The following is a 13,798-nucleotide window of genomic DNA, read 5'->3' as shown; positions in this document are numbered from 1 at the left end:
GGCAGTAAGTACTCCATGAATAAAGGCACTTTCTGCCAAACCTGACAGCCTCTGTTCAACTCCCTGTTCCTTCATATTAGGAGAAAAATGGATCTCAAAAGTTGTTCTCTGAGCTCAACACACATGCTGAGGCAGGCAGGAAGGCAGCAGGGTCTCTCCTCACACACACACACACATACACACACACACACACACACATACACACACACACACACATACACACACGCGCGCGCGCGCACACACACGCACATACACACACACGCACATACACAGACACACACATACACACACACATACACACACATACACACATACACACACATACACACACATAAACACACACACACACACACACACACACACACACGAGAGAGAGAGAGAGAGAGAGAGAGAGAGAGAGAGAGAGAGAGAGAGAGAGAGAGGAGAGAGATATAATTAAAATGTTAATAAAATTAGACACACCTGGCTAATAATACTTAGAATACTCCGAGTAAGAGTAAAAAAGAATTACTCTGTTCTTTTATTTTCTTTTTCTAAGCATAGAAGATGTACAGAGTTTATTACAGAGTAAAGTGAGGCACCCTCAAGGGATGAGACCGTACAATGTCCAAAAGGACCCCTGTACCGCAGTGTGTTCTCCTGAGGCTCTGAGCATGTACTTGGCCTTACAGACGGGTCAACCTCAGTCTATAACTGCAGCCCCGAGGTTCCGTTGCCTGTTACCACCAACACCAGTGGACACAGACGGGAGCTTTAAGCTGTGCTTTGTCCAGAGAACACGCACTGTGAGAAAACTGCAGATTAACACCCTAAGGTGCTGCCTTGCAGCTCCTCTCCAGCCAGCAGCGTGGTAGACAGTGGGAACAGAGCCACGCAAGCCAAGCATCCCAAAGTTTACTCTGGTACCTATGGTCAGGTGGTTGTCTCTGAAATTCATACCCTCTCCCCTCTTTATCCTCAGTCGCCAAAGTCAGGCCCTGCATACTAGGAGGGAGATGACTCTCAGAAGCTGTTGAGCCTTCCGTTGTCCTTCTGAGCTAAAGGTTGGGCAACAGTATGAAGTGTGCGCTCGTATGGAAAATGTAGAAGGACTCTGTCCTCTGTTACGTTTTTCTATTAGAAGCTTACATAATGATGTAGTGGGGGGTGGGGGGGGTGAACCCTCATACAAGGGGACTGGAGAGAAGCTCGGTGATTGAGAGCATTTGCACAGAACCTGAGTTTGGTTCCCGGCACCCGTATCAGGCATGCACACAACTCCCTGTAACTCCGGCTTCTGGCCTCCAAGGATACCTGCATACACATACTCACACACGTAATTAAAAATAAAGTAGATGGGTATGGCAGCACACACCTTTAATCCCAGAACTCCTTAAGCAGAGATGGGCTTATCTCTGTGAGTTCAAAGCCATACTGGTCTACATAGTGAGTTCCAAGACAGTCAAGGCTATGTAATGAGACTCTGTCTCCAAATAAATAAATATGTGTATCCAAGTCTGAAGCCCATAACCTGCACAGTTATATTTCTGCATTAAATGTAAAACATATTCCCTTTGCATGGAATAAATAGTCTGTTAAGTAGCCTCATTCCCAATTTTGCCACAAAAATGCAAGTGAGCGAGAAACAAAACTTTGGTTTTTTTTAGACTATTGGCAGGTTTGGAATTGCAGAAAACGACATGTGAAACTAAGTTTATAAATATGAGAAATTATTTGCAAACGGATATTTTAGGAGTCAAGTTAGGAAAGCTGAGAAAAGAGACTAAAAATCCTATTCATGGAAACACCTTAAAAAAACATGCACAGGTATTCCACGCAGGCTTTGTCTGTGAATTTACCAAGTCCGAGCTGGTGAGCCTATCACAGCAAAGCAGACAAGCAGGTCCTGCCCAGACCCAGAGAACCGCATAAGCTGCGTAAGCCGCTGGGATCCCAGCAGAGGAGAAAGCCAGGAACAGGTGTGCCACTAGCTGTGCCTTAGCAGCTGAGAGTAAACAAACACCTGTTGGGTTTACTCTTCCTTGCCTGTCTTTTCAAACTGCCACTCTGGAACAACAGTATGACTCATACACACCTTCAGATGGTTTCAATATTTGTTACACTTGAATCTGTGTGAAAACAGAGTACCTTAATGGTACATAATTTACTCTCTCTGTTTCTCTCTCTGTCTCTGTCTCTCTCTGTCTCTCTGTCTCTCTGTCTCTCTCTCTGTCTCTCTCTCTGTCTCTCTCTCTCTGTCTCTCTCTCTCTCTCTCTCTCTCTCTCTCCTTCTCTCTCGTGTGTGTGTGTGTGTGTGTGTGTGTGTGTGTGTGTGTGTGTGTGTTGCTGGAAACAGAACCCAGGGCCTTACACATACAGCCAAGCACCCTAGCAATGAGCCACACCAAGGCCTTTCTGTCCTCTTCTTTTTTTTTTTTTTCTTCATGATACTATCTCCACATGTCAAGGGAGAAAAGTGGGGTTCAGAAATTTTAAACGGGGCCTGTGAGATAGCTTAGCAGGTAAAGTTACCTGTCACCAGGCCTGAAGACCTAAGACTGGTGTCTAGGATGCACATGTTTGAAATAGAGAAACAAGCCTCACAAGTGTCCTTTGACCTACACACACACACACACACACACACACACACACACACACACACACACGTGAAAATGAATAAATGAATTAATAATTACACATACCAGGAAGACTGACTGCAGGAGGTGGTTGTGGGAGCTACTCCAATGTAAGTCTAGCCCCCAGGCAGGGAGAGATTTTTTTCTGACATAGATACTACTGTTTCTATTCTTTTAACAAGAAACTTAGAATCACGTGACATGGGAAGATGAAATACTGACTCCAGAGTCCCTCCTTGACCTGAGGTGCAGCTGTGGGAAACATCGCCAAGGCTCCTGGTCTGTGTCTTCCTGACACACCTCTGTGTTTCAGTGGCGAGGCTGTAGATAAACCACCAGGGTCATGGTTACCTGGATAACGGCTCTTCTGGGAGTAGGATCCATCTTCCTGCAGCGCTGCCAGCAGTGTGGCTGGGCGGTAGGCAGAGCTCCTCTCCACTAGATTCCTCTGCTGTGTGCCATCTTTTATCAATCTCTTTGCCTGTTGGCCTCATTTATAAATGCCAACCAGGATGCTGTCATGCCAGGTACCTTACTTCCTGCCCAGCAGCTCTTGTTTTTAGGAAACTGGAATTTCTTTCCAGCATTAGAAATAGCAGAATCTCTTGGCCCTGGTCACACTGTGTGATCTCAGATACATAGACGAGTTCTACCCCACACAGCCGTGCTAATAATTGTGGCCCAAGTCCGATTACAATACAGTGAGACATCTCCTACCAAGAAGAGAGCCTAGCCAATCCTCCTCCTGCTGCTCCTCCTCCCTCTCCTGCTCCCCTTCCTCCCACTCCCTCTTCTCCTCCCATTCTCTCTTCTCCTTTCTTGTTTTGGTTCTGAGGGTCGAATGTGGCCCCAACTCGGCTGCAACTGAAGACCCTCCTTCCTCAGACTCCCGTGTGTGGGATTATAGGTGTGCACCACGGCGCCTGGCTGGCTATTATCATCCACTTGCTCTCTTTAAAACGCCCATCAAAGGGTTGTGGCTCTTGAGTTTATACCAAGCTCCTGCTCCAAAACCAGGTACATGGGTAGTAAATTTTCACTTGTGCCAGGGTCCAACTCTCACTCTCTGTGGATTAAGTACAGCCAGGGGATAAGGGAATGTCAGGAAAAAATGGGAGGCCTTGAGCAGATGGACCTTAGAAGAACTGTCTGCCAAAACTGCAGGATGAACAGTGTCCACGAACCATCCTCTTGCCGTTTCCCTGAGGGGATTAGAGGTGATGAAGCCCCCAATTCTACAAGTCTATGACTCAACAGCGCAAAGCCAGTGCTGGTTAGTGTGTGAGAGCTGAGAAGGTAAGCTGGACAAAGATAGGACAAATGCTTCAAACTAGGCAGGGCTCCTGAAGCATTCTTTTTAGTTTTAACTTCTGACTGATTCTCCCTGTGGTCATTAAAGGGCCATGCTGTATCTAAACACTACCTTAAAGTTATTGAATAAAATGTTTGAAACTTTGGGGCAAACCATATTTGAAGGTATCACTCACTACCTTGCTGTAAAAAAAAAAAAAAGTTTGGGACTTTTTTCTCATAGTATTACTGTGCTTTTAATTATGAGAAGAGGGACAGATATTCCTTTCTTTCTTTCTTTCTTTCTTTCTTTCTTTCTTTCTTTCTTTCTTTTTTGTTTTTGTTTTTTTGAGACAGGGTTTCTCTGTGTATCCTTGGCTGTCCTGGACTCCCTTTGTAGACCAGGCTGGCCTCGAACTCATAGCGATCTGCCTGCTTCTGCCTCCCGAGTGCCACCACGCCTGGCTCTCACATATTCTTTTAACATTGCATACAAGTGCACAAACCCCATGCACGTAATTTCCTCTTATATATTAACCTTATTATCGTTGTTTTCATACAATATATTTCGACCATACTGTTTCCCCTCCCCCGTTCCTCCCAGATCCTTCCCACCTCACTTCTCACCAAATTTCATTTTCTTTCCTCTTTCTCTCTCTCAATTAAAACAAACAAACAAACAAACAAAACTCAATAAGATAAAAGTAACAAAAAGGTACACACACACACACACACACAAAAATGGAGCCTGTGTTGTGTCCACCAACTACGTCTGAGCATGGAGTGTGGTTGATACACCCACTTGATGCCATTGAAGAAAACTGGCTTTCCCTCTCTCAGCATCAGTTTTCAGATATCAATTGCAAATAGCAATCACATGGTAAGAAGCAGATAAGCACGGCACTGGAGCAATAGCTGAACGTTTTACATCCTGATTTGCAGGCAACAGGTAGAAAAAGAGCAAGCCTGGGCCTGGAGTGGGTGGGCGGGCTTTTGAAAGCCCAAAGCTCACCCCAGTGACGCACCTCCTCCAACAAAGCCACGCCCCCTAATCCTTCCCAAACCTTTCCACTAACTGGTGACTGAGCATTTAAATAGATGAGCCCAGGAAGACTATTCTCATTCAAGCCAACAGTTACTCCCGTAACATTTGCGCTGCTACCGCACTGCTCTGTTTCGCACACAGGTTGCTGTTGTAGGTCGTAAGGTTTATAGCTGGGTGATACCAGTAAATACTTTTCTCCTCCAGTAGCATGCAGAGAACCTTCCAGCACCATGAATGCTAGTCAGTAGATGTGAACTTTCTAGCTGGGCACCATCAGGATTTCTCCATGTTCAGCAAAATACGCGAGTTGTGTCTTCCCCAGCAGAGCCTTACCATCAGGTTGTGGGGATTAATCAATAGAAAGTGGCAATAATCTGTGATGTTTTGGGGGTGGTGTACAGGACTCCTTTGGCCAATAAGCAGAAAAAAAAATGTAACCCATCCCTGGCACTTGAGGTTTTCTTTGGTGACATATACATATAAATCAGAAAAATTAAATCGAGTGTTGACAATGATGTAATAAATGCATCTCAGACATGGTTAGGATGAGTATATTTAAGTAAAAGTATTTTGAGGAAAGAATTGTGATAGAGAAGTATGTGATATTATTATCACATCATGTGATAGAGAATATTTTAACTCCTCTTTCCTGAGTCTTGGCTCAAGAACTCAGAGTGGATACGGAAGAGAAGTTCACAAAAACATTTTAAGAAGAATGCTAGTCTAGTGACCTAAGGCCTGGGGCCCTAGACCTCATAAGGACAGTAGTCACTTCACTCATGGTCTTTTTACAGTCCCTCTGGCCTTTATTTCTTCATCTGTGACGTGAGAACAGATATATATAGCTTATCTGCCATTATGCATACTATTGTGAGAAGTAAACACAACAACAGAAAAATGTTCCAAGGATGTAAAAATCTGACACATATTAATGACTGATATTCCTTCTGATGAGTGGCGTGCGGAGGTTGGTATGTCTCACCAGCATTTGATGACCTGATATCTCACTGAGTGTGAACTCGGTGCAACCTCAGTAGGTGACTTGGCTGTGCAATGTTTCACCCTCTCCTTTGAAGTTTCCAGCATCCATGCATTTTTCTCTGTGTTCTTATACAACTGAAAGTGTGTGTGTGTGTGTGTGTGTGTGTGTGTGTGTGTAAGACAAGGTCTTACTATATAGATCACACTAGTCACAAGCTCTAGACGAGCCTTCAGCCTCGGCCACCAGAACGATGGAACTGTAAGTGTATGCTGTCGTGCACAGCTTGATTGCTTAATTAGCCCATTAGATGGCATTAGTTACAAGGCAACTCTAAGTCTTTAGAAGTGGAGCAAGTCTAAAGAGCAAATGTTTTCTTTTTTTCTTCCAGTTTTGTTTGTTGTGTAACATCTTTTTCGAAAATTATAATTGTAAAATCCATATGCTCACTGTGAAAATATATCAAGAACACTAAAATGAAGCAAATTTCTCATTTCTGGTAAGCGTTAAGACAGCTACTGGCTCTGATTGGAATACAATATTATCTAGGTATAAACTCCTAGCTAAACCCGGGTTTAGCAGGCTCTGTACTAGAAGCTGGACATGATGACAAAAACCGGCGATCCCAGCACTTGAGAAATAAGACAGGAAGGTCAGAGTTCACAGTGAGCTTTAGCCATACACCTAGTTCAAGGCTGCCGAGGCTACACCTAGACCCTACAGAGAAGCACTGGGGGTTGTACTGGACTACTTGAAATGCCTATTCTGTTCAGAGCGTTACTAGCAGGCCCCAGGGTCACTCATCTGGACTTAAGGTCCCACAGTCCTTATAGTTTGCTGGTTCTTACGAAGCCCCCTGCTTACCGTAGTCAGCAGGCTAAGCCATCTCAACCTTTGTGGTGTAAGTCCATAACTAAGTCAACAGTGTCCTGAGTTGTATTAGGAATCTTCACCAGGATGTAAATCGAATAAATAAATAAATAAATAAATAGCCGAGTGTGGTGTCGCACGCCTTTGATCCCAGCACCGGAGAAGCAGAGGCAGGCAGATGTCTGTGAGTTCGAGGCCAGCCTGGTCTACAAAGTGAGTCCGGGACAGAAACCCTGTCTCAAAAAAACCCAAAATAAATAAATAAATAAGAATCTTACTATCGCATTACTTACCTTAGCTTGTCAGGGATAGTAACTGAGACTGTGTCTGCTTCTGTCACCCACACATCTTGAACTGTAGCTGCTACCCATGAGTTCTTCTCTGCTCGAACTGGGCAGGCTGATGTCCAGATTGCTAATGCCTGCTAAGAGCTCTACTGCCTGGAACATGGAAACGCAGCCTGATGTCCCGATGCCAAGTGAAAGAAGCCCATAGTGGGGAGAGATGGTTCCTTCAACATCTTCTCCGATCAGATAGGTGTGGGCGAACATTTGCCCAGGGAATTGTTCCTAGACCTGGAACCCACAGTTTTTGATGAAATTTGCACTGGTTCCTACTATCAGCTTTTCTTCCCCGAGCAGCTGCCAATAACTATGCCCATGGCTACTGCCTCGACGTAAGAGAAAACTGACTGTCTTGGAGTTGGCGTGCAGGCTGACCAGTGCACAGCTCTTCATGGCTTCTTGGTTTTCCACAGCTTTGGGGGAGGGGGTGGTTCGGGGTCCACCTTCTTGCTGATGCAGTGGCCTTCTGTCAATTATAGAGAGAGTCCACGCTAGCATTCTCCATTTGCCCAGACCTGCAGACCTCCACCACTGCTGTTGAGCGCTCCGATTTCGTATTTACCGACTTGATACAACTTTGAATAATTCTGGTTGTGCCTTTATGGTAGACAATGAGGCCATCTGTGACATCATCTGTTGTAGAGATCTTGATATTTAATGTCCAACCTATATTAACTTTATTCACCTTGTTAGCCAGATTGTGTCTTTTATCACTGCTTTCTAGCCTGGTCTACATAGCAGTTTCCAAGGCAGTCAGAGCTACATAATAAAGAGACCCTATCTGAAAATGAAAAAGAGGAGGAGGAGGAGGAGGAGGAGGAGGTAGGGGGTGGGAGCAATCAAAACACTATGCACATACATAAAATTGCCTAATAATAAATACAAATATGTTCACATAGGGGTTTTCTCTCCTTTAATGTGACTTTTTCTTGGGCACAACTGTAGCTCAATATACCTGCTTCCTCTAGCAACTTGGTAACGCCAGGCATTCAGAGAGCACTGCTGAGAACCAAGGACAAGTGGCAATTATACTGCTCTCCTTAGCCAAGATGGCAGTCAGCAATTTACTCAGCAAGACATGTTGAACTGGGCATGGTGGCAAAGAACAGTGTCTCCAGGTATTCAGAAGCAGAGGCAAGAGGGCTAGCACAAGTTTGAGGATAGCCTGATCTACAAATCAAGTTCCTGGCCAGCCTGGGCTATGGAGTGAGACCCAGTGTCAAGCGTATAAATCAGGAGGGAGAAGCTGCTCAGTTGGTATGTTGTCCTTAGCATGGCTAAAGTGGTGGGTGTTCTGTTTTATTTTTCTTTTACTCCCAGCACTGGATAAACCAGATGTGTGATGCGTGACTGAAATCCTGACACTTGGGAGGCAGAAGCATCAAAAGTGCAACATCAGCTTCAGAGTTCTAGGACCCCGTCTCAAAAGCAAACAAGCAAAAAAGCACCCAGTAGCTAGGCTTAATTTAAAGTTTTTCACCAAATAGCTAGACTGGCCTAGAACTCTGAAGCTCCTTGCTTGAATGGCCTTGGGGCTAGGAAGCCACCTGTCGGGGAGACTAATGTCTTCTTCCTGGAGCAGCAGAGGAAATGACACAAGGAGAAGGGTATAGGGACTGACTGGTGAGTCTTGGAAGCTTTAGAAATGGATGTGGAAAATAAGGAAAGAGGAAAGGCGTGGTGAGGAGGCACTAACCCTGGGTACCCCACCTTTGTGCCTGGCCCCTGAAAGGTAACCAAAGCTGCTATATCATCCAACACCTCTTGCTCCCTCCCACACTCTCCTCTACTCAATCTATTGAAGATGCCTTCTTTATGGCTGGCGGTGTGGACAGGTGGCACAGCACGTGACTAGCGTGTTGGAGGCCCTCGGGGTACAATAGGGACGAGGAGGCTGGGAAAGTGTAAGTCAGCTGTGATCCAGGTCAAGTGAAAGCGTTGTTGTTGACCTAGGGTTAGAATTCAGGAAGGTATCTGAGGACAAAAATAAAAAATAAAAAATAAAAATAAAAATCACTGCCTGAAAAAGAATTGACCTTGAAGGTTAGAGATGAGATGGTGGAAATTTTTGTCCTTGTTTTGTCTGACTGTTTATCTGTTTGAGAAATTAACTCACTTAGCCCAGGCTGGCCTCAACCCTCTGAGGCCGGCACTGAATTTCTGTCAGAGCTAGGGCTTTCTGCAGGCTACATCTGAGCTATTATACATCCCAGCCCCTTGGCAATCATTCATTTTTATAATATCTTCCTTAATTCACTAAGAATTTCATACACCTGTACTGTGTTTTTTGGTCGTATTCACACCCCGCACTCCTCCCTCTACACCCCCTCCCCTCACTCTTTTGCACACATTTATTGAGGCTGAGTATATAAAGAAAGGGTGGGAGGTTATTTTCAAAAACATCCAGTCACATGTCCTTACTATTACATGCCTGGTAGAAGGTGAGGATGATGTGGAGTTGGCATCCAGGGGGGAATAAGACAGTCTTACCCTCACAGGCTAACAGTCTGTGCCGCAGCTCTGCATAGTATCTGTTTGCTTTTCTGAGAGCAGGGCTCAGCACTCAGCACTCTGTGTCCCTTGTCCCAGTACGAGTTCTCTCTTTCATGAAGTGAGTGGTTAGGGTTAGTCCCAAAGATGGGAGAAGTAAGACTGCAGACCCAAATCATGGCTAAATTCATTAGAGCAAGCAATCAATTAGAGCTAGCCTTTTAATTCATGTATATGGCCTCCCTCTAAGGCAGGGTTCGGGTGTTCTGGTTGTGAGAAGACAAAGTTCAGCGTCTGGGGGGGGGGGGGGACGGGACGGGGCAGGGCTGTTCCAAATGGGGCAAAGCAGACAGGGTTACAGGAGCAAAGCGGGACAGATGGTCAAAACAAAGTAATCAGAACAGGGGAGTCATGGGCGGTCATGTAACCTTTTGGCACAAAGGCAGGATTGCAGCTCCATGGAGCAGGCAGTGCAGTTAAGGTTACAGGTGGGGAGTAGCCCAGGTTTGTCTTTAGTATGAGAGAGCTTTTAAGCCTGAGGTGGAGGGAGGGAGGCTGGTTCTTTCACAGTTCCCGTCTGATAAATAACAGAAGGATTAGGATCCTCAGTCAGGCAGGAAGGTGTAGACCCAGAATCCACGTCTGCGAAGTCCACTCCTGACACAGAGGAAGAAATGAGGGCCATCACACTGGAATAAGAATTCAAAGCGCTCTAGGAATTCCAGGCCACATAATCACACCGTTTTCTAGTTTTCTCTAATAGGAAAAAAAATGGACTGGAACGGGGCCCTAATTAAGAGGTAGGGTGCCTGCTTAGTCTCTTAGGTCCTGGGTTGATTCCTCAGAAAAGAAAGCAAAGCAGAGAGGCTCCAAGAAGGTCTGCAACGTGACAGCTGCTCAGCTCGGAAGCCGCCCGCCCCGGGCGTCGCTGGCGTCACAGCATGGCGGTGACTGACATCCCACACTGCACAGAAACAGAGGCGAAGCTGGCCGAGGAGAAGAAGCAGGTGAGCAGAGCGGTGAGTCTGAAGCGAAAAGTCTAGCAAGGTCTTTCCTGAGGGGACCGGGAGTCACGGCGACGCTGGCAGCCGCCGGCAGGCCCACTCTCGGAAAGGCTCCTGGCGTCAGGCCGTAGCGTCACAGTTGCTAGGCAGACTGGAAGCCTCTTCTGCCTCCTCCCACAGCAAGGGCCGGCTGCAAAGGCATCCCGGGAATGCAGAGACGGAGAGGAGAGGAGAAAGATGCCGAAGGAAAACGCTCTGTGCTGGCTTTTCGATCCAGATCGGGATGCTCCTTCTAGCAGTCTTTCCCCCACGGTGACTACAGCACCAATAAACATGTTTTTGTTTGTTTTCCTTTCTTTTTTTTTCTTTTTAAAATTAATTTATTCATATTACATCTCAGTTGTTAGCCCATCCCTTGTTTTCCTTCTCTTGAGACAGTGTTTTCCTGTGTATCCCTGGTTGTCCTGGAACCTGTTTTGTAGACCAGACTGAAAAAAAAAATCCTTTACCTGTCGGGGAAGGCATAATAAAATGTGCCTAATTCTAATTCTAATGCTCAGCTATCCCGGATACTTCCGCTATCTCAGGTCTAGTTCTCAGCTATTCCGGATATTTCCGCCACACCCGCCCACACCTACAGCTAAATGCTCTTTCCACAGGATAGGCCCTGCTCAGTTCTGCTTAAAACCAGCACTTGTGCCTCACATTTATAATGGAGAGCAAGCACGTGGTTGGCTCTCCTGACTCTCTCGGCTACGTGATTTAAGGAAAACAAAACAAAACAAAAATGCGGTAGCTTTTCATAATAATAATAGTAATAATCCATTGGGAGGTGTGGCCTTGTTGGAGGAAGTGTGTCACTAGGGGGTGGGGGCTTTGGGGTTTCAAATGCTAAAGCCAGGCCCAGTGTCTCCCTCACTCTCCCCTGCTGCCTGTGGATCCAGATGTAGAAATCTCAGCTACCATTTCTGCCTCTGTGCTGCCACGCTGAGGATAGACAGAAGCACGTCATGATTAAATGCTTTCTCTCACAGGAGTTGCCGTGGTCATGGTGTCTCTTCACAGCAGAACATAACTGTTTTTCTACATTGTGTTTATTAAAAACACAAGAAAATGAGAGTGCAGCCACCCACCACACTTACACTGCAGCAAGTACACAAATGCCACACCGCTGCTCTTTCGTCTTTTAGACCCACTGTATATTTTCCCTATGTTTTGTTTTGGTTTTTGGTTTTTCAAGACAGGGTTTCCCTGTGCAGCTTTGACTGTCCTTGACTCGGTTTCTAGACCAGGCTGTCCTTGAACTCTCAGAGTTCTGCCTTCCAAGTTCTGGGATTATAGGTGTGTGCCACCTCAACTAGCTTCCCTGTGTTTTTAAAAATAATTTGAAACAAACTGATAAAAGGAAAATAGATTAATTTACAGTTTGGCCAAAGTACGTTTATGGCCATCTTAAAATGTATAAAATGTATAAAAGCCATGAGACATGTCCAATTAGCTGTGAAAGTAACCGGTCACTTAGACAATTTTCCTATTTGAGTCTTAGATGAAGAAAAACAAAAAAAGTCCGTTTTTGTGGGATGTATGATTTCAGCCCTTTCCAGGCCTAGTAGAGTTTGGAGTTTGGAGACTTTGTGGCTTTTATTTGAAGGTCAGCTTCAAGGCCCAGACCCTCCATTCTTGTTAATTGGGGGAGTGAGGGGTGGGTAGTACCTGCCTGCCAAGCATGGTGGAGCATTTCTGTAATCTCAGCATTTGGGAGGCAGAGGCAGTAAAACCAGGAGACCAGGGTTTATTCTCAGCTGTGTAGTGAACTCCAGGCCAGCCAGTGAGAGTTTGACAGCTAAAGGGAAAGGCAGGATTAAGGAGTTAATGCTCTCTATCTGCAGGTGCCCTGGGGCACTCAAAGCACTCAGCTGATAGGAAACCGCATCAAGCTGGTTCGTGTAGGCATTGTTGTTTCTCCCGCAGACCTATGAAGCTTCTCACTAAATGGTGGTGGCCTGGGCCTTTGACAGTCTAGCATCATGGCATCCCAGTGGACTCTTCGGATTAACTCAAGCACACCACTGTGATACAGGCAGAGTAACCTTCATCGGCGTGTGGTCAGGGAAGTCGTTTGGGGTTTCGTTGTTAGGTAGCTGTTAGCAGAGTGAGACATTAGACGTGGACTCCTCCTTCATAATCAGCATCTTATGAAGCCAAGGACTGAGAACATCAAGACGCAACTTACTGGTCAGAGGACGTGAACCATTTCTGTCCCTGGGAGGAGACTGTGTGTCCTAACTGCCTACATTAATGCCTAGCTCCTTACTCTGGTTCTGGGGAGCCCTAAACACTATGATACTATTATTACATTTTACTAATTAAGACCAGCACACACCATGCTGTTAAATAGTTATTAGTTTAAACTAACTAAATACATTTTATGTTTCAGCCTAGCAGATTATTTTTTTTAACAGAAGCAACCTAAACAGTGTGGAATGCATAGTCAGATAAGTCTGGAAAGTCTGTATAACGAGAGACTGGGCACTTGTGTAAAATAACAAGGGTGCTATTTAAGCCCTGATAAATGCAAATTAAAACGACTTTGAGATTCTACCTCACCTTAGTCGGAAGAGTCCATCATCAGGAACAAACGCAGCCGTCTAGGATACAAGAAAGATTCATGTACACAGGCACAACAATACTAACAACAACAACCCAAGTCTATGTGTAAAAAGAAACCAGACATAGTGGCATAGGCCTATAACACTGTCACTTGGGAGTCCAAAGCAGGAAGATCCTGGCTTACAAGTCAGGCTGGACCCTGTTTCAAAACAACAGAACAAAAAGGTCCTATTTTCATTACAGACACCATTTTGAGCTGTGAGCAACGCCAAGGCTGGACAGGTGTCTGCACACTGGACCTGTTCCTGAAGCCCGTGTTGACGGATGACAATTACAGCTTCTCTTTCTAATCAGTGCTGCCTCTCTAATGTCTACCTTGTGACTTTCTCAATATAACCTTTGAGAGCTGGGCATTAACGGTTCACACCTGAAACCCCAGCACTATAAAGGATCCCTGAAAATTTGAGGCCAGCCTGGGCTACAGAGTAAGACCCAAGCCTCAAAGCCAAACAAACAAACAAAACAAAACAAAAACAAAAACTCAACTCTCA

The sequence above is a fragment of the Acomys minous genome, assembly GCF_964271855.1.
Source record: "Acomys minous genome assembly, chromosome: 13".
NCBI classification, from domain to species: Eukaryota; Metazoa; Chordata; class Mammalia; order Rodentia; family Muridae; genus Acomys; species Acomys minous.
This window is presented reverse-complemented; position numbering follows the sequence as displayed.